Source organism: Eschscholzia californica, unplaced genomic scaffold (genome assembly GCF_041429995.1).
Source record: "Eschscholzia californica isolate CP2 unplaced genomic scaffold, dmEscCali1.0.p SCAF_5, whole genome shotgun sequence".
NCBI lineage: Eukaryota > Viridiplantae > Streptophyta > Magnoliopsida > Ranunculales > Papaveraceae > Eschscholzia > Eschscholzia californica.
In genome coordinates this window covers 21,133,782-21,158,321 of record NW_028238472.1, presented here as the reverse complement: position 1 = coordinate 21,158,321, position 24,540 = coordinate 21,133,782, and the positions used below count along the sequence as shown (strand labels likewise).

Sequence of the window (24,540 nt, the reverse complement as noted above, 5' to 3'; positions counted from 1 at the left end):
TCTCCTCTCCAAACAAAATATACCATCATAACGAAGGCTGTCATGCATCAACTCCCTATTTCATGCTGATTTAACCGGGAGCCAATTTTCGACATCAGTAGTATTGTCAGAGGGATGGACATAATAAACATCATCAAGCTAATGAGAGGTTGTCTCTAATTGAGGGAGGAATTGGCAGAAACCTTAGCGTCGGTAATCGAAGTTGATTCATCGGAGGGAATGAATGTTGTCTGAAAAAAATGATCAAGTGGTGAGAGTTATAGGTATGGTCAAGTAGGAAAACTTTTGGGTGAAAGAAAATGAAAAAGAGAAAAGCAAAATTCTTACACACAATAGAAGTTGTAGGAATGATTAATATATATTTACAACGGTAGAGCAAATGTTTCCAAAACAAATCAGTGGCAGAGTAAGAATGTCAAGAATGAGTTGTCTAAATCTGGCAAATAGGCAATAAAAAAATAAGCTCCTACAAGGAATCGGTCTTGGGCGATAAGTGAATCAGTCTCAAAGGAACGTCAGGCCGTGGAACGGTTGGAAATCTAGTCAGGAACAACTTAGGTGATATCTAAGTAACTAGAGAGGCAAAGTGCGATTTGAAGCAATTGCAATGCAGTCATTCGTGAATCAGGGGCTAATTGTGGCCAAAAAATCGACAAGATCCGTCTGTGGTGGTCTCAGACAAAGAAGTTAAAGATAGAGATGGTCCTTGGAACAAATGGGGAACCCTTGGTGTCGATGCAGCAACAGAATATTCTTTCCCAAGGTTTAGTCATCTTATGAGAGACATGCAGTCACCGGTGAGCAAGAGGATCAGCAGCCGTGAGGAAGAAAAAAAACCTAAGGTTTTCAAAGACAAAGACAAATCTTTGTTGAGTTCTAAGGTTCCTAGGTTAAATTGAAAAAGGGTGGGGCTAAAGTGTTCAAAAAAGTTGGTTTAACCTGGCGGTGCCTATAGAGCTCATTTTTGTTCACAGCTTTGTTTAGCCCTACTGGTGGGCTTAAAGATCAAGGAATAAGCTAGGAAAGTTCGTATTATAAATTGATTAGTCGCAGCCATCAACAAATGCAATAATACATCATGAATTTCACATTAACAATGAATATTTAACAACAACATACAAAGGTGCCAGGATCTTTCAGAAAATGGATTCCTATTCGAAGAGTGGACTATAGTCCATGATTTTTACACACCGTTCATTACTCTAATATGATTAGAATTACAGAAAAAACATAAAAATGTAATAATACATCATGAATTTCACATTAACAATGGAATATATAACATATAACGGTTCGTGAAACAACCATTTATAACTAATATAAATTTTTGTTTTGATATTTATTGAATTTTGATGTTTTGCAATTTTAGTTTGCAACGTTTAGAAAAATTAAGTAAACATATGAATATATGTAATAGTTTTCACATATGAATATATGTAATAGTTTTCACAAAGTAAAGATGTAATTTCTAATAAGATATTGACAAAAGATTAATTAAATACTCATATTTAGTAAATTGATAAGGGGAATTGATAAGGGGAATTGAACGGTTTATGTCGGAATAGATTTAATGACAACGAAAGATTAAGCATACCAAATTAAATATAACTTAAACACAAAACAATGAAGAAAATAAATAAAATCAAATCGAAGTAAAATAAAAACCAATAATTAATCAGTTCAACAAATCACGAAAAATATACAATTTTGTCATGTAATTAACATGAACAAAATCAAACTATGATCAAATAACCAAAATTAACCGAAACACTTAGACCAAAATGAAAACTAAACCAAATAAAAATATATAAAGTCTTTGCATAATTATTGTGAAGGGAAAATCGCGGTAGGTCATGACTACACTAGCAAAATAAAAAACATTAAATTATAAAGTTGAAGCCAAAATATTGGAATAGTTGAGTCATTTAGCAAAGAAGAATACAAACCAGTGAAGATGAATAAAGTAATAAAGAGAACCTGTGTTTACAAAGACGTAATTAAACATCAATAAAAAAAACTAAAAATATGAATTACATTAACATTTAGACTAATATATATGGGAAAATCGATTATTGAGGGTGCAGAGAACTACGATGGGTAGGGGCGGAGCTAGGATTTCGTTTAAGGTAGTGCAAATTTAAGTAAAATTTGCATATTAAGTTTGTATTCGAAGGCATTAGTGGCTTACAAAAGATAACGAAATTTTTTTATTCAATTACAATGGCTTTATACGTGTGTTCATTTTGTGATAATATTTTATTATTTTTCTATTAATAGATTTACCTAAGATTTGAGAAGCAAAGAAACTTTTTGAAGTTAGATCGAGATAAACAAAAACGTAGGACAAAAAATATTTTGTCTTATCAAGTAAATGAAACAAAATATTGTAAACATACTAAACTACTCGTATACAAAGAGAAAAAAATTCCGAGAAAGGAGACCCTCCATTTTGCCACAATAACTCAAAGAAAAAAGAGAAGTGGAGAAATACGGAGAAGAAGAGAGAAAAACGAAGTATACGAGAGAGAAAGATGAAGTGAAAGAAAGATAAAAGAAAATAAAAATGCAAGAAGAAAAAAAAATTAAAATAGAAAAGAATAAGCACAAAAAATTATGGGGGCCAAAAAGGAAATTTTGACACAATTGAGTGTCAAAGTGAAAGTTAAATATGAGCTAAGGGCCAAATCAGAACTCTGTTATCAATTGGGGGTCAAAATGGAATCATTCCAATTCAAAGACCCGAGCTGGAAAAAAAAATTCAAATCACACTTTAGATGAATTCAAATCCATGGTCTTGTGTGTGCAAGGATCTAGTTTCAACCAGCAAGGCTTAACTCACACAACTGATAGACTCTTGGTCCAGAACTATTAGTAGCTAACCCAGGTTGTAGCCTGGGTTATTCTTCAAATAGTTCCGCCCCTGATGATGGGGAACTGTAGAAAGCAAAATATGTGAACATAAAGTAATAAAAAATTTGGGATAGGTCATAGGTGGATGAACCAAGATGAATCAGTTACAAAAAGTTAAAATAGATAAATAAAGATGACCATGAATGACAATAACTTTTTTTTTTGTTGACAATGAATGACAATAACTTGCAATTACGAACAAGTAATAAAATTGGAAGGTTTCATGAATTTTTAAGAGAAACTACTTACCATATGAGACAATGATTTTCATTTACCTCCACATCCTGTACCTATTTTTTGTGTTAAAATATGAAGAAAATCTACAAAATAATCAAATAGAAAAGATTATTTTTCGACTTATGGAGGCTGAGAGGTGTCTTACAATTGAGGTGAACTTGTTTTATAATGTTTCTCCTTGAATGTTTGTTTGAATTCTTTCCTATATTCCTAAAAACAATAAGAAATTAGAATAATTGAAAACTAAACCAAGAAATAAAGGGAGTGAGTGTGAGAATTTATAGAATTTTATTAATTCGGATTACTATTAGGAATGAGTGAAAGAAAGAAGAAATCTAAATTGATAGGAAGTGGGAAAAAATTTCTTGTAAGATGGTTTTGATTCAGCTACAAATACAAAACAATAATTTAAGAGATAATAAATACGAATGAAAGAAATCGAAAGACATCACTATTGAGAGAGAAAATGACTATTGCCATTGATACGTAGTTGATGTCTAGTTATAAAGATTACATTAATGAAATTAAAAGGGGATGGAAGTAGAAAAATCTGACTTGAAGGTTGAGATTCGAAGAAGGCAGTTAATGTGTAGTTATAGAGAACTACGTGAGGACTTGATCCATTGCCTTAGTCTTAGAGGAATAATGTTTTGATTCATCGGTATATAGAGCAACCACTCACCCAATTTTTGTGATTTAGCTTCTTTAATATTCAACTTTTTTTCGCTTCAAGTAGAGTTTAACTACTGCAGTTGTATACATATACATATGATGATCACAATTTGTTTTACAGTAACACAGTGAATTGAATAATATACCTCTGTGTAATGGCTTATTAATCGCATGTAAAATTGTAGTGCCCCTAAACAAAGTTTGAGGTGCCCTTAGCACCACTACCCAAATGCCTATTTAATAACCCTACTTACCCACCATTATTTTCCTTTCCTTTTCTCTTTCAGCCGTGGGTTTTAGAGAGGGGGGAGGTATGAGGTTCTAGTGAGAGAAAGTTTGAAGGAGGGGTGAAAGCCAAGAAGGGGAAGGAGGAATCAAGGTGTTGAGGGATCTTTTGCTTGGTTGGTTCTTAGTGTGGGGGTTCTCTTCATTGTTTGGCTTTGGACTAAGGTAGATTTCTATCTCTCTAGGGCTTGAATAGCCATTTTTATAGATAAACCTAGACATACTAGATGAAACTACAAACCCTAGATTTTAGTATTACTTGAACATAGATTAGGGTTCTTGACACAAATATATATACTAGAAGTAGTAGATTTATATTCCTACAAACTTATTTTTAGGTCACTTTGAATCTCATCTATGTGTTAGATTTTGAGGATATTTGCTATAATGACCTACTTGATGAACCATACAATCTTCATTTACATTTCCATGCTAGATTCATGTATTACAATGATATTTAGGGTTAAACCTCTTTATTTGCCATGATTTTAGTATATAACTCTTATAATTAGATGCCTCTCACTATTGGACAATACTCTTTATATAGATACATGAACATGTGCTAGAAGTCAACGTGATATGCGAATTTTAGGCTATTATCATCATTGATTCATTACTTGCAAACATTATAAATATGAAACTCGTATGTCGTAATATGCTAACGAATATGATTTTGATTTATGTATGTTGTGGTGTGATGCTATTATATGTGTGTGATGTGATGGAGTTGGTGGAGAGTTGTGAGAGTTTTGTGGTTGGTTCGACCCTCTCTACCGGATGTGATATTGGTATGGAGCGTATGGGGTCGGCGCTAACACAATGGATGACCTTGTGGACCACACTCTCATACAACGTGGATACCAACTTGTCATATTGCTTTTGGTTGTTTATTACAAATGGTGTGATATTATGTATGTGTGACGTGATGGAGTTGGTGAAGGGTTGTAAGAGTTTTGTGGTTGATTCGACCCTCTCTACCGGATGTGATATAGGTATGGAGCGTATGGAGTCGGCGCTAACACAATGGATGACCTTGTGGACCACACTCTTACATAAGGTGGACACCAACTCGTCATGTCGCTTTTTGTTGTTTGTTACATTTTGGTAAACTTTATTTCTAATGGTCACAACTTGGATACTATACTTGGACACCTTCTCATGATATGTGGTTGTCTATTTGTTTTGGTAGCTCTTGAACTTTTCTATTGAGGCTTTAGAGGTTTCGAAATCTGCTTGTTGGGGTCTGACCCAACCTTTTATTTTTTAGGACAAGGAAACCGGGAAGTGCCACCTGCTTGAGTCATAGTTAGCCTTGGAAGAGTTTCTTTAGTGGTTTTTCTTTCTTTCTTTAGGTAGTTCTTTGGAGTTGTATCTCCTAAACACTTGGTGTTATTTATGTTTTATCTTGTCCGACATTTTTGTCGATGATTTAGAGACTTCCTGTGAGTTTTGAGAAACTTGGTAAAGTTTCAGTAGTTGATTTATTGTTACTTTTGAGCTTCATGTTCGATAATATTTGTCTCCTTGATGAGTATATCGTATATGTTTACTGTTCTGCGAAGAAATGCTTTAAGTTTAGGTTTTCATGGCGGCCGACGTGGAAATCTGGATTTGGGGTGTTACAAAGTGGTGTCAGAGCTCTAGGTTCATGAATCTTAGGGATTGTGTCTAGGGCTATTAGACAGTTAGAAGCAGTAGTGGCACTTTAATCTTTTCTTGGTTGTTGTGTGTGACATTATTTAGTTTATCTCCTTATTCTTCTCTTCATTAGATTTATGGACGGAGATGGAGTTATTGGTAGGGGACATCGTAGTGCTCGCATCCGAGGCCGGGGTACAGGCCGAGGTACAGGCCAAGGTGTAGGCAGGGGGACAGGCCGAGGTGCAGGCAAGGCGATAGGTCGAGGAGTCCTTGTCGAGGAAAGAGGATCAACAGGAACTGTGGGTACAACGGCGCAGGCTGAGAGCAGTGCAACTCCAGTTCAAAATCCGAATGGAGGGGCAACGGTGACCATTGACGCAACTGCATTGCAAGATTTGATTAACATTGCAGCGGAGGCTAAAATGCGAGAGCGAGATCGGGTTCAGGTTCCAATACGGGAAACAGGAGGTCTTGTGGTACCGGTGGTGAATCAGAGACCAACGACTGAGATGACTTGGGTGCAACATTATCACCATTTCACGAAGATGGATAAGATTTTGCAGAATCTCGAGTGCTCAGATGTGTATAAGAATAGAATGACAGTGTTTCAGTTAGAAGGAAATGACGCTTCTTGGTGGGATACAGAGGCTCGGTTAGTAGATCCTATGGCTATGACATAGACACAGTTTAAGGATGTATTCAAGGCAAATTACTTTCCATATTCAACACAACAGAAAGTATCAAGAGAATTTCAAATATTGAAGCAAGGAGAGAATCAGACAGTCTTAGAGTATGAGCAGGAGTTTCATCGACTGTCATTGTTTGCAACTCACTTAATCCCTACTGAACAGTATAAGATTGAGAGGTTTGTGAATGGGTTGCTCCCTAACATTGCGAGACAAATCATTGGGCAACCTAGTTTTGACACTTATCAGAAAGTGGTGACATGTGCTAAGGCACAAGATGACTACATTCAAGAGATGAGGAAGCAGAGGAGTGTCAAGGGAGAGATGGGGCATAACCAGAAATGGAGTGGTAATAACAACAAGAGCGGTGGTAAGAATCGAAGTGACCGCTATCATGGACAGCGTGATGGCAAGAGGCCTCGTACAGATCGGGATGATAGAGCAGTGGTAGCAACTGGTGGACAACCAGAACCACTGAATGGCAACTGGGGAAGACAAAGAGCTTTCCAAGGAACTTGCTACACTTGTCATGGGCAGGGTCATAGAGCAGTTGATTGTCCTAAGAAGAATGAGACTCGAACTGGTAATCAAGGGCGACAACATGATCATAATCAACAAGGGAGGTTGCAGGGACGGGGTCAGCAGCTGCAGCTGAATGTCGTAGTTCCTAGCGATGTTAGAGCACCTGCTGAGGTGGTTGAAGGTACATTTCTTATTCATAGTAATCTGGGAAGAGTATTATTTGATCCTGGTGCCATGGGTACATTTATTTCTACTTCTTTTGTACGCACTTTGCCAATTGTGTTAGATCGATGTGTGAGCCCTTTTATTGTGTCGTCACCATGGGGTGGGTCTATAGTGATAGACCACATTTGTCGGGGGTGCATTATTAAGTTAGGTGAACGAGAGTTTGCTTCAGACCTCTTTGTACTTCAGTTAGTTTACTACGATGTCATCCTAGGCATGGATTGGCTTGCTTCATATCATGCACTTGTGGACTGTTTTGCCAAGACGGTCACATTTTCCCTTCCGAGTGAAGAGGTGTTGGTTGTGTCTGGACTTACGAGACAGATGAGGGAGATGCACTTGGGTAACGTGGAACTGATAGAGCATCCGGTGATGGGTAAGGCGCTAGAGATGATTGATGTGGTATGTGAGTACCATGGGGTGTTCAGCGATATACCAGGGTTGCCACCACGTAGAGAGGTTGACTTCTGCATAGAGTTGGAACCGGGTACTGCACCGATAGCTAGAACTCATTATCGAATGGCTCCAGTTGAACTACGTGAGCTCAAGGACCAGATTCAACAGTTACTTGACTTGGGTTTCATACGCCAGAGTAGCTCCCCGTGGAGTGCGCCTGTTCTTTTTGTTAAAAAGAAAGACGGGTCGATGAGGTTGTGTATTGATTATAGGGAGTTGAATAAGGTTACTGTGAGGAATAAGTACCCTTTACCGAGGATCGATGACTTATCCGATCAACTGAGAGGGTCCAAGTGGTTTTCGAAGATTGACTTGAGATCAGGGTATCATCAGTTACGGGTTAGAGAGGAAGACATTCCTAAGACTGCATTTGTGACACGTTATGGTTCTTATGAGTTTTTGGTTATGCCTTTCGGTTTGACTAATGCTCCAGCAGTTTTCATGGATTTGATGAATCGGGTATTTCGAGATTTCTTAGATAAGTTTGTCATCGTATTTATTGATGATATCCTTATCTACTCTAGAACTAAGGAAGATCATGAGGATCACTTGCGACAAGTACTAGAGAGACTGATGGAACATCAGTTGTATGCTAACTTTGAGAAGTGTGAATTTTGGCAAGAAGAAGTAAAGTTCTTGGGTCATGTTATTTCTAGCATTGGAGTATCAGTCGACCCTTTTAAGGTCGAGGCAGTGCTTAATTGGAAGCAACCCACATCTGCGACGGAGATTCGTAGTTTTCTGGGTTTGGCTGGATATTACAGGCGGTTTATCAAAGGGTTCTCGAGTATTGCAGGTCCTTTGACGAACCTAACTAAGAAGGGAGTTCCGTTTCGATGGTCTACAGAGTGTGACTTGGCATTTCAAGAACTAAAGACGAGATTGACTACTGCACCAGTTTTGACCATTCCTGAGAGTGGTGTTCGGTTAGTGATTTACACTGATGCTTCAATTCAGGGTTTGGGTTGTGTTCTTATGCAGAGTGATAAGGTGGTTGGTTGCCTATGCTTCGAGGCAGTTGAGACTGCATGAGCGGAATTATCCAACTCATGACTTAGAGTTGGCAGCTATAGTGTTTGCTTTGAAGATTTGGAGACATTATTTGTACGGTGAAAAGTTTGATCTCTTTACCGACCATAAGAGCCTCAAGTATCTATTCTCGCAAAAGGAGTTGAACATGCGCCAACGCCGATGGTTAGAGTTGATGAAAGACTATGACTTCTCGCTACAATACCACCCGGGTAAGGCTAATGTAGTAGCTGATGCATTAAGTCGACAACCGAGGGGTATCATAGCCGCATTGATGATGAATCAGTGGAAGATGTTGGAGGATGTGGCAACATATGACATTGATATGTTTGGGTCAGGAGTTTACTGGTTATTTCTGGGTAGTATGGTTGTTAGACCATCCTTACTGAACCGTATTGTGGATGCACAAGTTAACGATGAGTGGTGCCGGAAACAGGTTTCGTTAATGCAAAAAAATGAAACTGAGTTCAGTACAGGACAGGACGGAGGATTAAGATTCCGAGGGAGGTTAATTGTACCGGCAGATCCGATCTTGAGACGGGATATATTAGACGAGGCACATCGGAGTAAGTACACTATTCATCCTGGTGGTAACAAGATGTACAAAGACTTGAAGAGACAATATTGGTGGTCCGGAATGAAGAAAGATGTTGCTGAACATGTGAGGAAGTGTGAGGTGTGTCAGATGGTGAAAGCAGAAAATCAACATCCATTGGGACTTGTAGAACCGTTGCCTATTCCAGAGTGGAAATGGGAGAACATATCGATGGACTTCATCACAGGTTTACCGCGTTCGAGTCGAGGCTTTGATGCCATTTGGGTGATAGTTGATAGGCTGACTAAGTCGGCTCACTTCTTACCAGTGAAGACGATGGATAGTGGAGATCGACTGACACAATTTTATATTAAGGAGATTGTCAGGCTGCACGGAGTTCCAGTGTCTATTGTGTCAGATAGAGATTCATCCTTTACTTCTCGGTTTTGGAAGAGTTTCCAAGCTTCTATGGGAACATCATTACACTTTAGTACAGCCTTTCACCCTCAGACCGATGGGCAGACAGAGAGAGTCAACAAAGTACTTGAGGACATGTTACGGTGCTCGATACTAGATCTTGGTGGTAGTTGGCAAGATCACTTGCCCTTGGTAGAGTTCGCATATAATAATAGTTACCAATCTAGCATTGGCATGGCTCCTTTCGAGGCATTATATGGGAGGCCTTGTCGATCACCATTATGTTGGACAGAGGCAGGAGATGCTAAACTAGAAGGACCAGAGGTGATTCGGGATACTTCTGAAAAGATTGCGTTAATTCGGAGTAGGCTCAAAGCATCTCAGAGCCGTCAGAAGAGTTATGCTGACAAACGACGTAGGGATTTGGAGTTTATCGTTGGAGAAGAGGTGTTACTGAAGGTGTCACCTATGAAGGGTGTTTTACGGTTGGGTAAGAAAGGAAAATTGGCTCCCAGATACATTGGACCTTTCAGAATAGTGGAGAAGGTAGGCAAAGTAGCTTATCGTCTTGACTTGCCAGCAAGCTTGGCAGGAGTGCACAACGTATTCCATATATCGATGCTTCGGAAGCATGTGAGAGATGAAGAACCACATTCAGTTATTGGCTACGATGACTTAGAACTCCAACCAGATACAACATATGAGGAGGGACCCGCTCGCATCGTTGACCGTGGAGAGCATGTGCTTCGCCGGAAGACTATTCCCATGGTCAAGGTTCAGTGGAATCATCACAACGATAAAGAAGTTACTTGGGAGCGCGAGGATGATATGCAGCTTTGGTATCCCCATCTTTTCCTCTCGTCAGGTATTTCAATTTCGAGGATGATATTTCCTTTTAGGAGGGGAGATTGTAGTGCCCCTAAACAAAGTTTGAGGTGCCCTTAGCACCACTATCCAAATGCCTATTTAATAACCCTACTTACCCACCATTCTTTTTCTTTCCTTTTCTCTTTCAGCCGTGGGTTTTAGAGAGGGGGGAGGTATGAGGTTCTAGTGAGAGAAAGTTTGAAGGAGGGGTGAAAGCCAAGAAGGGGAAGGAGGAATCAAGGTGTTGAGGGATCTTTTGCTTGGTTGGTTCTTAATGTGGGGGTTCTCTTCATTGTTTGGCTTTGGACTAAGGTAGATTTCTATCTCTCTAGGGCTTGAATAACCATTTTTATAGATAAACCTAGACATACTAGATGAAACTACAAACCCTAGATTTTAGTATTACTTGAACATAGATTAGGGTTCTTGACACAAATATATATACTAGAAGTAGTAGATTTATATTCCTAGAAACTTATTTTTAGGTCACTTTGAATCTCATCTATGTGTTAGATTTTGAGGATATTTGCTATAATGACCTACTTGATGAACCACACAATCTTCATTTACATTTCCATGCTAGATTCATGTATTACAATGATATTTAGGGCTAAACCTCTTTATTTGCCATGATTTTAGTATATAACTCTTATAATTAGATGCCTCTCACTATTGGACAATACTCTTTATATAGATACATGAACATGTGCTAGAAGTCAACGTGATATGCGAATTTTAGGCTATTATCATCATTGATTCATTACTTGCAAACATTATAAATATGAAACTCGTATGTCGTAATATGCTAACGAATATGATTTTGATTTATGTATGTTGTGGTGTGATGCTATTATATGTGTGTGATGTGATGGAGTTGGTGGAGAGTTGTGAGAGTTTTGTGGTTGGTTTGACCCTCTCTACCGGATGTGATATTGGTATGGAGCGTATGGGGTCGGCGCTAACACAATGGATGACCTTGTGGACCACACTCTCATACAACGTGGATACCAACTTGTCATATTGCTTTTGGTTGTTTATTACAAATGGTGTGATATTATGTATGTGTGACGTGATGGAGTTGGTGAAGGGTTGTAAGAGTTTTGTGGTTGGTTCGACCCTCTCTACCGGATGTGATATAGGTATGGAGCGTATGGGGTCGGTGCTAACACAATGGATGACCTTGTGGACCACACTCTTACATAAGGTGGACACCACCTCGTCATGTCGCTTTTTGTTGTTTGTTACATTTTGGTACACTTTATTTCTAATGGTCACAACTCGGATACTATACTTGGACACCTTCTCATGATATGTGATGAGACATGAAAATGTCCCATCTGAATCTCTTAACTTAGACGAGTTAGTCTATTTCGAGCAGTTATTATGATGAACTGTGTGTTTCTCTTTTTCAGGTGTCTTTTACGGAATTGAGTCCGAAAAATGCATAAAATCGGGAGAAAGACTTATTAAGGGCAGTTTGGTCATTTGTTGATTCTGTAAATGTTAGGCCATTGGTGATGCTAGGATGAAATTAGAGTCAAAGACGAACCTATTGGCGAAATCGAAAGTCAAAACGGAGTCCGAATAAACAAAGTAGACCAAGTCAAAGATGGGGTTAATCTCTATTGACCAAATCAACTATGGAACACGTGGCACACAAGAGTAAGGCGAGGGCTTTCTTCGGTCATTAGCAGGTGGGACGCAGAATTGTGTAGAATCTAAGATTGGTGCACCCGAGAGCATTGTACACCCGAGGCCTTGTGGCAGATCCAACGGTGGAGTTCCCTTTTCGCGCACACGTCTTGATCTAAAGGGGTTGTGTTGTGCAACTTTCGTCTAGCCGTGAAGCACAAAATCACTCTCACATGACAACCAACATGCCAACCCACGATTGGTGGTAATTAAAGACTATTTCTCCTCTTTATCTCATCACTTTCTTCTTCTAACCAGGCAGAGAGAGAAGAGAAATGGAAAGAATAAAAAGACAGAGAAGGAAAGAAATCAAATTAATGGGTGGATTGGAAGAGATCATAGAAAGCAAGATTTGTAGATGAGGATTTACAAGGTTTTTGGAAAGATACAGAAAGAGATGAAGTCTGGAAATAGGGGAATGCAAGATTCGGTTGAGAATGGTATTTAGAGAGAGAGATATGGTTACTTGATTTGAAGATCATGGGATTTCGATTCTTCAACTTGAGATGGAAACAGAGATTATGGAAACAGAGAAAAAAGGTAAGATATTTTCTCTATCTACAGCCAGAAATAAAGCTAGAACCGAAAATGATAGAAGATAGGAGAGAGAGAAGATATTATTCTAAAGTTTAAGAGAAGCAGAGAAGGAAAGAGATTTTTAGAGAGAGAGAAGGTTCGGCTGCAGCTGGGCTTTTGGTTTTGTATAAAACAGAGAGTCGTGATCATCATCATCTTATCTCATCTTTGGAGGGATGAGCCTCTCTTAAGCTCAACCAGAATAGAAAGACCAGAGAGAGAGAGAGAAGCTAGAACAAGAAAAACATCAAGGGTCATCACCATCTTCCTTTTCTTCTTCTTCCTCTGTTTATCTTTTAGTGAGAGAAAACAGAAACAGAGATCACTCGGCTGACTTTCACCATCTTCATCTTCTATATTTCTTTTAGTGAGAGAGAGGAATTAATAGTATTTGTAGAGAGAATTTAGCAAGAAACAGAGGGCTTTATTTATTTATTTCTTCAATCTTCTTCTTTGTGAGAGAGAAAGAATTGAGAAGAGGAAACCTTTACTGTTTTGAGAGAAATCAGTATTTGTGAAGAGAGAGAGGAGAAGAGTGAAGAAGAAGACCTCGTTTGGTCTAAGATTTCTGCCGGAAATTTATTTTCTCAGGGTGCTGGAAAATATTTTCTCCTAAGGAGTGTTTGGCTTACAGTGGGAAAACAGTGAGAAAAATTAAGTTTATCCAACTTTTATCTTTTTCCTTCATGCTAACTAGTTTTTATCTTGATGATTATTTCTTACTAACTTCTCTTGCTAGGGTTTATGATGAAACCGTATTGATCTTTTAGAAACATATTCTTTTATGACTAAATCTCTTGATCGTGCTTAAAAGCTTAAGTTGTTTTAATTAGCTAAACTTATTTTCTTTTCATTGTCTATATTTTTAGTTTGATACACCATACTTAGATTAAGTTCTTTGATGGTGTATGCTTACCGATTAATAGCCAATAGTTTAGAGATTTGTTTTTCAAAATAAAACAATTACTATTTATGATTATCAATCACATTTTAACGAAAACATCTTCCGAAATTTTGGGTAGTTCATTATCTTGAATTTTGAGTTATAAAAAGAGAGATTCAATTTGTCTAATTATTTGCTCTTAAAAGTGATTGTATGTGTGAATTCTAAAATCCTAGGTACCTCCCCCCATTTGAGTTCATTTCCTTTAATCGTTTTAATATTTTATTATTTCTATCACCAAAAACAATTTTCAAAAACAAAAATCGTGTTACTTCCTAATTTTAGAATAGGTTTAACTAGTCTCTGAGGAACGAACCGGTCTTACCGGAATTATTACTTGACACCCGTATACTTGCGGGTGGTGACCTATTTAGGAAACTTTCTAGGCCCATCAAGTTTTTGGCGCCGCTGCCGGGGACTATGTTTTAAATTTATTCTAATTTTGTAAAGTTTTTATTTTTGGTAAGTTTTGAATTTTGGATACTTTGACTTGCTTCTCTGTTTTTGGTGTGCAGAACACTAAGGAGCTGAAGAGGAGGCGCAACAAGGAGGAGGACCTCAAAAGAAGAAATTTACTATTTTTATTTTTTTGTATTTATTTTGGTGAGGAGAGACTTAGACTTTTTAGTACTTTCTTTTGTTTTGACCCTAAATTGGAGGGCTTTTATAAATTGTAACCGAAAAACCAAAAAGAAGCCTCGGGTTCGAACACTCGCAGGGAGAGTGGCCCGGGTCGTCTGCAAAGGTCGTCGCCCGTCTCGAACGGGAGGTAACTTTCTCTAATCACCCACGAATCCCCTGTTAGTGGGTACTTTTCATAAGATCTTCGTAGTGCTTCCTCGGTTTTCGTGTTTACAAAAAAAAAAAAAAAAAAAAAAAAAAAAAATATGGACCAATAAAAAGGAATCAAGTGTAGTTTTTGCAAGTGTCAATTCTCATCTTGTGATCGTGCCTAACCATCATGGCACATTTTTCTAATGGTTGGACGTACCCTGTTGATGATGATGACCTTGATCTAAAGGGACCTGTCATCAACCGAACTGATATAACCTTAAGAGAATACCAACAGTTGCGTAAAGACTGGCTTAACCGACGTGGTACGACTCTAAGAGATTGTCAGCGACTTAACGAGGGGAATAGGCTAGTTGAGCCTAACCGAACTGGTATGACCCTAGGAGAGTACCAACAGATGTGTAGTGACGAGCCTAACCGACCTGGTATCACATTTGGTGATTATGAAGGAATGTCTAGAAACAGTCCGATTAGTGAGTGGAGTAGACCATATGAGCCTGATCAATCTCATATGACATTAGGAGATTATCAACAAATGTGTAGAGATGGTCCGATTAGCGATGGATATGGTCCGACACCAAATATGTATGAGAGACCTTATAGTCCATACTATTATGAGGCCAATGACTTTAGAGACAGGTATGATCCTAATATGTACGGTGGGAGTTTTTATCAAGAGTCTTCTTTTAATTACACTAGTAAGCCTTATTATGAGGAGACTCTTGAAGATAGATCTCGATCAGAGTCCGAAAGTCGTCTTATTGAGATGATGTCACAATTTGAGACTCAAACAAAGCAGGAGATCGAGTCCTTGACTCAACAGGTAAAAATGCTTAAGTCACAGTTGTTCGCCGACGAGGAAGGGGTTTCACCACCCCAAACTCAGGAAGGTACTAGGTACGATGACGAGGTTAATACGTCTAACCCTAGTACTAAGTTAAATGTCGATGAATTTACTGATAATATCCTAGAGCCTGAAAGGTCTGATGACCTTGTTGTCTTGCTTCCTCCACCTATGTCGCCTCACCATGATAGGGCTACACTAGACGTTGATATCCAGGATGATGGCTCTATGAGCAAGTTTGGGAATGACACTATTCTGAACTTTCCGACATTTGACACTTGTAAGGAGTCAGTCTTAGATGAAATCTTAGGAAGGCATGACACTATAAATGAATGCGTCTAGTTTGACCTTTCACATGGTCTCAGACTCGGTTGTTGATCCCTTTTGGGACACTTTAGATGTCTCCTCGAGAACGTCTATGGAAATAGTGGATATTATATCCACTAAACTTGCAGATGACTTTCTGCCTTCGACGGATATATTGGCCCTTCATTATTATGTCGATCCTTTTGATGACTTTCTAGTCATTGGTCCGAGTATTTATAGTTACTTAGTGGACTGTGCAACCACTAAGTTTGGGGATTGCCCCTCTTCTTTGATAGTCTCACATGCACTCTCTGCAATTCACAAAAATGTGAGACTATCGTTCACTGAAAACTTTGTGTTTTGGGTGGACCCACAGATGTATCGAATATTGGTTTACAGTTAATCACATATCTGTAATCCAGTAGGTTAAATCTTTTCTATTTTTTTGAATCATCTGTTTCGTCTGGCTGAAGACGTTAAACTTAGCGCTTTCTGGGAGGCAACCCACGGTTAGGACGTTGGAATCAGGTAATATCTTTCCCTTCACCCTGTTATTTTTTTTTGCATAGTCTTCAGAACATTGAGGACAATGTTCGGTTTAAGTTTGGGGATAGGGAAATGAATTTTTTGCTAAGTCCTTATTTCAAAAATTCGAAAGGGTTCAAAAATTTTCAAAATTTTAAATTTTTGGATTGAAAATGTGAGTCTAGTTATTTTTGCTTATTAATAGTTATAGAGTCTAGTTGGTTGTACTACACTTTTGCTAAAGGTTTTTCCACGAATTTCGAGTCTTGAGGTTATCTGTGCACTAGCCACGTGAGTGTTAGATAGGTGAAGAGTAGACTTTTCTGAGAGAACTTAATGGATCATTAGTGGAGACTTAACCTATGTGAGATTCTGAGCCTTTCTTGTTGTTTTGAGTGATCTCTTCTGAGCTAATTCCGAGTAGAGTGAAGAGCTACTCAACCTCGCAATATTGAAAGAAGAACTCAGTTGATCTCCTGAGTTCAAATTTTACAACCACTAGGGATGTCATCAGGAAGCGAACCTTTCTCTTGTAGTCTGAGAAACTTGAAAGCAGTGTCAACTAGAGGAAGATAGGAACCTCATCCATCATTTAGAACCCTGAGAATAAGGCATGAAGCAAAATGAAGAGAATATTACCAAGGAAAGAATAATGTGAAGAAAGTATTATTTTGAGTTTTATTACTAGAAGTATATCAAAAAAAAAAAAAAAAAAAAAAAAAAAAAAAAAGAAAAAAAAAGAAAAAGAAAGTGTTTGTGTAGTTTTGTTTAAGTGTTTATCCTTTGAAGTAGTTCTTGAAGATTTGAAGACGTCGAGTTCTCAGGAGTTCTAGTTTATCCTTAGTGTCTATTGACCTCTAGGAAGCATTGTTAGAAAGTAGATCAGGTGAGAAGAGTTGGTTAGCTTCCCCATTCCGTATTAGTGGTTGTTTCCTTCTTTGAGATCAGTCGTCCACAAAAATTTTAGTCCGTCTTTTTCATGTGTTAAGTTTTCCTTCATATTCATACTAACACATAGAGTGAACCATTCTTGAGTGACTTTAATTTTTGAGTGTATGACCGTGAGGCAGTAGTCGAGGCGAAATGTATCGAGACGGTAATCGAAGTCTTGTCTTTTCAGAACCGAAAGGATACTCATATTGGCTGGTCACGTGCACTTCGAGTCTTGATTACTAGTGAAGGGATTTTTAGCATTTGTATGGTTTGGTCGACTTAGATTTCATTTTTATTAACTTTCGAAAATCTACCGGATGAACATTTTTGGTCCACATCATATTTAGACCCTTTTGCATTTTTGAGATTTTTTGAATTTTGTGGGTAAATTCACTGCAAACCCTCACGAGACAAAACTCGTCCTCTTGGGTAACCTAGAGGTTTAACGGCTTGTTGCACGTGCTAAGTGCAATCGTGATTCCCTACGAAAGTGGTGAAATGGGTTTAGTTTTGTTTTTCTGTTTTGCTCGGGGACTAGCAAAATCTAAGTTTGGGGATGTTTGATGAGACATGAAAATGTCCCATCTGAATCTCTTAACTTGGACGAGTTAGTCTATTTCGAGCAGTTATTATGATGAACTGTGTGTTTCTCTTTTTCAGGTGTCTTTTACGGAATTGAGTCCGAAAAATGCATAAAATCGGGAGAAAGACTTATTAAGGGCAGTTTGGTCATTTGTTGATTCTGTAAATGTTAGGCCATTGGTGATGCTAGGATGAAATTAGAGTCAAAGACGAACCTATTGGCGAAATCGGAAGTCAAAACAGAGTCCGAATAAACAAAGTAGACCAAGTCAAAGATGGGGTTAATCTCTATTGACCAAATCAACTATGGAACACGTGGCACACAAGAGTAAGGCGAGGGCTTTCTTCGGTCATTAGCAGGTGGGACGCAGAATTGTGTAGAATCTAAGATTGGTGCACCCGAGAGCATTGTACACCCGAGGCCTTGTGGCAGATCCAACGGTGGAGTTCCCTTTTCGCGCACACGTCTTGATCTAAAGGGGTTGTGTTGTGCAACTTTCGTCTACCCGTGAAGCACAAAATCACTCTCACATGACAACCAACATGCCAACCCACGATTGGTGGTAATTAAAGACTATTTCTCCTCTTTATCTCATCACTTTCTTCTTCTAACCAGGCAGAGAGAGAAGAGAAATGGAAAGAATAAAAAGACAGAGAAGGAAAGAAATCAAATTAATGGGTGGATTGGAAGAGATCATAGAAAGCAAGATTTGTAGATGAGGATTTACAAGGTTTTTGGAAAGATACAGAAAGAGATGAAGTCTGGAAATAGGGGAATGCAAGATTCGGTTGAGAATGGTATTTAGAGAGAGAGATATGGTTACTTGATTTGAAGATCATGGGATTTCGATTCTTCAACTTGAGATGGAAACAGAGATTATGGAAACAGAGAAAAAAGGTAAGATATTTTCTCTATCTACAGCCAGAAATAAAGCTAGAACCGAAAATGATAGAAGACAGGAGAGAGAGAAGATATTATTCTAAAGTTTAAGAGAAGCAGAGAAGGAAAGAGATTTTTAGAGAGAGAGAAGGTTCGGCTGCAGCTGGGCTTTTGGTTTTGTATAAAACAGAGAGTCGTGATCATCATCATCTTATCTCATCTTTGGAGGGATGAGCCTCTCTTAAGCTCAACCAGAATAGAAAGACCAGAGAGAGAGAGAGAAGCTAGAACAAGAAAAACATCAAGGGTCATCACCATCTTCCTTTTCTTCTTCTTCCTCTGTTTATCTTTTAGTGAGAGAAAACAGAAACAGAGATCACTCGGCTGACTTTCACCATCTTCATCTTCTATATTTCTTTTAGTGAGAGAGAGGAATTAATAGTATTTGTAGAGAGAATTTAGCAAGAAACAGAGGGCTTTATTTATTTATTTCTTCAATCTTCTTCTTTGTGAGAGAGAAAGAATTGAGAAGAGGAAACCTTTACTGTTTTGAGAGAAATCAGTATTTGTGAAGAGAGAGAGGAGAAGAGTGAAGAAGAAGACCTCGTTTGGTCTAAGATTTCTGCCGGAAATTTATTTTCTCAGGGTGCTGGAAAATATTTTCTCCTAAGGAGTGTTTGGCTTACAGTGGGAAAACAGTGAGAAAAATTAAGTTTATCCAACTTTTATCTTTTTCCTTCATGCTAACTAGTTTTTATCTTGATGATTATTTCTTACTAACTTCTCTTGCTAGGGTTTATGATGAAACCGTATTGATCTTTTAGAAACATATTCTTTTATGACTAAATCTCTTGATCGTGCTTAAAAGCTTAAGTTGTTTTAATTAGCTAAACTTATTTTCTTTTCATTGTCTATATTTTTAGTTTGATACACCATACTTAGATTAAGTTCTTTGATGGTGTATGCTTACCGATTAATAGCCAATAGTTTAGAGATTTGTTTTTCAAAATAAAACAATTACTATTTATGATTATCAATCACATTTTAACGAAAACATCTTCCGAAATTTTGGGTAGTTCATTATCTTGAATTTTGAGTTATAAAAAGAGAGATTCAATTTGTCTAATTATTTGCTCTTAAAAGTGATTGTATGTGTGAATTCTAAAATCCTAGGTACCTCCCCCCATTTGAGTTCATTTCCTTTAATCGTTTTAATATTTTATTATTTCTATCACCAAAAACAATTTTCAAAAACAAAAATCGTGTTACTTCCTAATTTTAGAATAGGTTTAACTAGTCTCTGAGGAACGAACCGGTCTTACCGGAATTATTACTTGACACCCGTATACTTGCGGGTGGTGACCTATTTAGGAAACTTTCTAGGCCCATCAATATGTGGTTGTCTATTTGTTTTGGTAGCTCTTGAACCTGTCTATTGAGGCTTTAGAGGTTTCGAAATCTACTTGTTGGGGTCTGACCCAACCTTTTATTTTTTAGGACAAGGAAATCGGGAAGTGCCACCTGCTTGAGTCATAGTTAGCCTTGGAAGAGTTTCTTTAGTGGTTTTTCTTTCTTTCTTTAGGTAGTTCTTTGGAGTTATATCTCCTAAACACTTGGTGTTATTTATGTTTTATCTTGTCCGACATTTGTGTCGATGATTTAGAGACATCCTGTGAGTTTTGAGAAACTTGGTAAAGTTTCAGTAGTTGATTTATTGTTACTTTTTGAGCTTCATGTTCGATATTATTTGTCTCCTTGATGAGTATATCGTATATGTTTACTGTTCTGCGAAGAAATGCTTTAAGTTTAGGTTTTCATGGCGGCCGACGTGGAAATCTGGATTTGGGGTGTTACAAAAATGGAAACACTTTGGGTGTTTTTTTTGGCGATAGTGAGGTGAAAAACTGTCAAAAAAAAACATGAGCTACGAATAAGGATGACGTTCAATTTTTGCATATTAGTTAAAATTACTACATCTATCTAGGTCAGCTATTACTTAAGCAATAAATAATATTTGTCTGAATGGATGTGAGAACTTGAGACTTAAAGACATAAAGAATGATTTAAAAACGATATTTGTGGAATAGTTATGAATTTCGTCTCAAATGAAAATATACATGCAAAAAGTGCACGACTAGTCTAAATCTCTATGAAAAATAGGAACTCAAATTACCTATCGCAGCTCCCATCCCCATTAAGAAGAAATGGCTTCGAGTGGTTACCTATTTGGTTTCAGCACTAGGGCATGTAATAACTTTTTCATCATTGGGTAATTCAGCTATGCTCTTGAAATTACTTTGTTTACAAAGTATACTGGATGCATAACTTCGTCTATTGTCTTTATCATTACTGAAGACACAACCTCCTTTTACGGAGATAAATATATTGTCAATTCTTCCCCTCCGTTTGGACTTACCAGCAGGGGTAAAGCCATTAAGTGTGTTTTCAAGTTTTTGAGGGCTTGTTGAGCCTCTTCTGTCCACTCATATCTCGATACTTTCCCTAGGGTTTAAAGGACAATAGCGTTTTGGCCCCTATTTTATTTAAAAACCATGACAAAGATGTTATCCTTCATATTAGCCTTCGTACTTCCTTCGGTTTGCACGGGCTAGACATATCTATCAGCATTGTAATTTTAGCCGGATAGGATTATATTCCTATATGACTAACCCATATGCTGATGTCAAAAATGTCAATCTTGGTTATCAGTCAGGAAATAGAAACCTTGATGCTGGATCGTCTGTTTGATTCATATTCTGTCTGGATGAGTAATCATTCTTCTCGTAATTCTTGCTTCTTGCTTCTAGATACCTGGGGGGAAAACCTGCAAAGAGTTCGGAAACCTCTCTGGCGCTCTAGTCAGTAAGATTGCCTTTTGTAGTTAAAGTAAGAGTATTGAGTGATCTTTGTGGAACGTAATGAGTTTACCTTGATGAAGGTGATGTGATGCCCTTTTATAGGCTGCTTAGGACCAACTGTGATAGACAGTGTAGATGAAGCGGTTTTGATCCACCGTTGGGGTCTTAGACTGTTCATAGTTAGGGTTCCCTTTTTAGTTTATCTCGTATCTAGGATGATTAGAAGTTCATCTGTTCAAGGATACTTCGTAGATATCCTGCCGAGTTGATAGATCTTCTAAGAGATGTTTCCTCCTTTGAGACTCTAGAAAGCCAAGTTAATTAAACACTTAGGATCGTAAATGATTGAGATCTTTAGGAAGATTCGGATTAAGTCGGTAAGCATGCGGCGTTCTTCCGCCTTCCCATGTTTAGGGTGTAAGGCCTCAGCCTTGCTTACATGTACCCCCTATGCTTCTTGCGAATCCCAGGCTGACCTGGTTGTGATTTAGGTGAAACAACGTTGGAGCTCCTTAGATGATTTGGACGACCTCCCAATTCTAGGCTTAGGTGGTGGATCTCTTTGGTCCTAGCGGTCCTGTTGCCTTGAGACTGGTTGACCCGTGGGGCTTCTGGTTTATTCTTGTCGTTAGTCAACAGTTGACCATTTTATGTATCATCACCATGGGTCCTACAAAGTTGCCGGATGTGACACCGAAGATGAACTATTTCGTGTTGAGTTTCATATTGTTAACTTGGAGTCTGTCGAATGCTAGTAAGGTTTTGTGTAGAGACCCAGCCTAGTTTTTTATGATCATGTTATTTGCATAACATTCCGCAGTTTTTCATATTTGTTATTGAAAGATTGTGTTGACAAACGTTGGTACGTGGCCTTGCATTCTTTAAACCAAATGGCATTTGTTGATAGCAAGAAATGCCCTGATCACTTCTAAAGGTTGTGTGTTCCTAATTTGTCGAATGCATTGCTATCTAGCGATATCTGACAAAAGCGTTCATGAAGCTGAGTAAGGTATGCCCTACATTGAATCCACTAGTTCATTGATAGAAGGCAAAGGGAAACTATCTGATGGAGACCATCATCATGGGCCTCATGACCAAGCCAGTGGGCCTCACGGCCAAGTTCATTAGGGTTAGATTTGAGAGTTTCTATGTTTTAGTATTTCCTACTAAGTCTAGGTTTAAAAGCTTCTATGTTTGAGTATCTTTGATATTTAGGAATCCTAGTTTGAGTCTATCTACAAGTGTCTAAGTTCATATAAAATGAAGTCCATTCTGTCTTTTTTATTTAGATCTTTGAAGAATAATCAATCAAGTTTATGATTAAGTTTATCGTTTCGTTGTTTATTATTATTTATCGGTTTATTTAATTAGTCTATCATAGTTTTAATGGTGGATTCCATTACTTTTACACTTCCGCAACAACCTACATCATCTGGTATTTAGAGCTTGGAGAATCTGGGAACAAAAGATGACGTTTTTTTATCTACCAATCTCATAAAAAAAATATATATGTATGGATACAACTCATCTTGAATGTTGGATAAATTTTCCACGTTTAAGTTGGGATCCTATTCGAGATGCATCTCAATTCTATATTGATGGAGAATATGGAAGAAAACTCCATAAAGTTTCTAAAATTCCACTCTTCGACGGTCAATTTCATATAGATTTCTGGATTCAACACATAGAAGATTAGTTCTTAAACCAAGATGTTCATGATGAAGATAAAGTTTTCATGTCTGAACAACACTATCTGAATGAGTCTATGAACCATTCAACGAGATGCAATGGAGACTCATTGATCAAGGAAAATCGTTCATAGATAATTGGAATCAAGTGAAAAGTATTTTTAGGTATGTTTTTATCCCTTTAGATAAATTCATGTCTTGTGTAGAATTTCGATTTGAATCGAGCAAATTATTATCCATTCCTCCGACCACCATGAACAATATTGTTGAAGGAGAGGTTCTTAATAAGAAAAATACGAGTTTTCCAATGACGGGTGAAGAAAAATTTGATGAGACGAATAAAGAAGAAGAACTTCAATTGAACAATCACAAAATTCTTTCGCATCAATTTATGTCGTCATTTGTTTTATGTCCTAATAATCACAAACTAAAATATGAGGATTCAAATCTAGTAATCAAGGTGAAATATGGAGATATAATTAGACGATTCGGTGTAATTGTCAATAACAATGGCTCTCTTGATATGAGTACGGCTGAGCTTGGGGCGAGGATTCGTAATATCTTCAAGTTCACCTTTGATGATGATATCTCCTTTACATACAAGGATGAAGACCAAGATATGGTAACACTTGTTGATGACAATGATCTCCATGGAGCCATCAAACAATATTTGAATCCCCTGAGGATACACGTAGAGATGAAAACAATGGGCTTCATTAATTTTGACGCCAGATCAAGTGGATATTGTCTGTTCCCCAAAAGTTGGCATCAAGGAGAAGTTAACCCACAATCCCTTATAAATTCTTTTGTGACTGAGGTACTAAGAACTTTTCCAGCACAACAGGGCGATGTAATATCAAAGATCTCGTCTGATTTTGTATCAAAAGTTGTATCTTTTTCATCAATACTTGTTGAACTTCTTGAGCAATTCGTTAAGTTGGCTTGTCGTTCACCCTTTCTAGTTCCTAAGTCATCAAGTAATGATTCTGATATTTCCGTGAATGAAAAAGTAATGTGTGGTTCAAAAGCTTCAACAATGTCTGAATTGGAAGTATTTACTCACGACAAACTAGTTGGCACAAATAATGGAAACCTATGTGGTAGTCTTGCAAAGGGTGAAGTTATTGATGTTTCAAAACCTACCCCTACTACTAATATATATGTGGACCTTCTCGAAGGTTCTGATGAGATAGTCAATGAGGCCCACTATTTCTTCAAAGGTTGGTTTTGATCATACTCCGTCTCTTAGTGAAGAATTTTGTAGAATCGCTACAATAAGTATTTCTTCACACTTGTCCATGTTACGTCACACATTGTTGAAAATTATTAAGTGGCAGATTCTACCATGGGTAGATGGCAAGATCAACATTGTTTATGCTTCACTTGTTGGTCGTAACCTCGATAGGATAATTAAAGTTGGTATTAACCAGATCGGATGT

At 37.8% G+C, this 24,540-nt stretch overlaps 1 pseudogene; it reads left to right on the top strand.

The window, feature by feature from the left end:
* The first annotated feature begins 5,879 nt into the window (after positions 1–5,879).
* LOC147537774 (uncharacterized) lies at positions 5,880–24,332 on the top strand (annotated as a pseudogene).
* The last annotated feature ends 208 nt before the right edge of the window (positions 24,333–24,540 follow it).